This window comes from Dryas octopetala, chromosome 2 (assembly GCF_963921425.1).
Source record: "Dryas octopetala chromosome 2, drDryOcto1.1, whole genome shotgun sequence".
NCBI classification, from domain to species: domain Eukaryota; kingdom Viridiplantae; phylum Streptophyta; class Magnoliopsida; order Rosales; family Rosaceae; genus Dryas; species Dryas octopetala.
Window position 1 is genome coordinate 1,160,381 of NC_141367.1, and position 2,224 is coordinate 1,162,604.

A 2,224-nucleotide genomic window follows, 5' to 3' on the forward strand; every position below is an offset into this window, starting at 1 on the left:
GACCATATAGATCTAAAATGAAAGAAATTCTCAATTTTTATCATTTAAACTTTATATGAAATGATTTGACAATTTTGCCTTTCATTATTTTGTCATGAGCATGTCACATGTGCAAAATTGACAAAAATCAAACAGGCTTGAGTCCTTGACTGAATGGACAAGGACTAAAAGTGGGAACATTTTATATAACCAACATGACTCGTGACCAAGGTTTAAAGTATCAGCCGTAAAAATATTATCGAGACTCCAAAATAAGGATATATCGATATTGACCACCGTTCACAAATACAGCAGATATTGGCTTCAAAACACATAATTTTTAAATGAAACTTTTGGCAATATAAAATCAACTATCAATGCATGTATTAAACATATAATTGTCATAAATTAGGGTCTATATAATAAGTAGGTTCAATTACAAAATGCACCCACCAATTATGAGGGGTATTTCAGATTGATTCATGAACAAAAAAATGTTTCAAATTAGTACACTAACTAATAGAAAGTGACAAAATAGCACATACGTTACAAATTCCGTCAATAAGGGCGTTAAATGCTAGTGTAGACAGTGTTAATATGAATTTTTTGAATAATGTGGACACCAAATTTACACCACATGGATTAATGATAACAAGTTTAAGGGTTTACAAGTTTTTGAGGTTTTTTTTTTTTTTTTTTTTTTAATATTTTTTTTTTTTTATCAATATGACATTATAAATCCATGTATAGCAAATTTGGTGTCCACATTATTAAAAACATTCACGTCATCGTTGTCCAAAGTAGCATTTAACTGTCTTTTTTGACGGAATTCATAACAAATGTGCTATTTTGTAACTTTTTATTAGTTAGTGTACTAATTTGAAATATTTTTTTATTCGTGGACTAATTTGAAATACTCCCCATAGTTGGTGGTTGCATTTGTAATTGAGTCTAATAAGTATAGGATATGTAGGAGATATAATACACATTAGGTTAAGTTTGAAAAGTAAAATTGAATTATAATAGATAATTAATGTATAACTTCATTGATACTTGATCCTATTTATTATTTAAAATTGAACACAATCATGACACATTTTATTATTTATTATTATTAGAATGTTATTTTCTATTTAATAAGAATGTAGAATTAAGATTTTTTAACAGTAAATAAAAAATTCTTAAAAAAAAAAAACTAGTAAAATGCCCCAAATTAAAATGTGTTCATGTTTAATATTTTTTTAAACCCACTATTTGTGTAGAAATTTGAGCCCAAACCCACTAATTAGAATCCTAATATAAGGCATAATCAAAACCTAAAAGAAGTCCAAACCCATTAATAATTGAATGAGAAAATTATGTGTTTGGTCCACTTATTATTGCATAAATCTCGTTTTGGTCTATAAATTTTTGTAAGATCCATATTGGTTCATGAATTGTTTGATATTGTCCATTTTGGTCCAAAATGGACAATTTTGTCTCTCAAAGTCAACTTATTGGTACAAAACTAAGGGGCAAAATTGTTCGGTTTGGACCAAAATAGAACACTTTAGACAATTCGTGGACCAATATGGAACGTAAAAAAATTTGTGGACGAAAACAAGATTTATGGAATAATAAGTGGACCAAACGCAAAATTTACGCTAATTTAATATAGTCTTCTCCTACCCTATGCTTTTTTGTCGTTTTATCCATTTTGCACAAACACCAAACGCGATAGAGACAGAGAAATAGAGAGAGAGCGGGAGTGAGATAGAGAGATACATAGACAGAGAAACATGAGGAGACTCACCTTCACAAAGCTCACAGCTGCTTATTGATGTTCCTGTTCATAGATTCTTCTTGTTCAATTATTGGGTTTTGACAAACAAATGTTAATTCATTGATTAGGTTTCTGAATTAGTAGATGGGTATGGAAAATTAGGCTTAATTTCTCATTATTCCTTTTTTTTTTTCAAAATTTTCCTCTAATTTTTGGTGATTTTGGTACAATATCGAGGATTTTCGATATTTATCGAAAATATTGTCAAAATATCGGGGATACGGGTGAAGAATGAAGATTTTGCTTCACCCCCTATTGGTATGGCCGACTCCAACTAGCGACAAGAGAGTTGAGATCAAAGAGGGAGTGGGAATGGTGAGGTTAGAGAGATTACCAGAAGAGTGCATATCCCATATTATTTTCTTGACGTCCCCTAAAGATGCGTGCCGAGCATCGACGCTCTCCACTACGTTTCTATCGGCT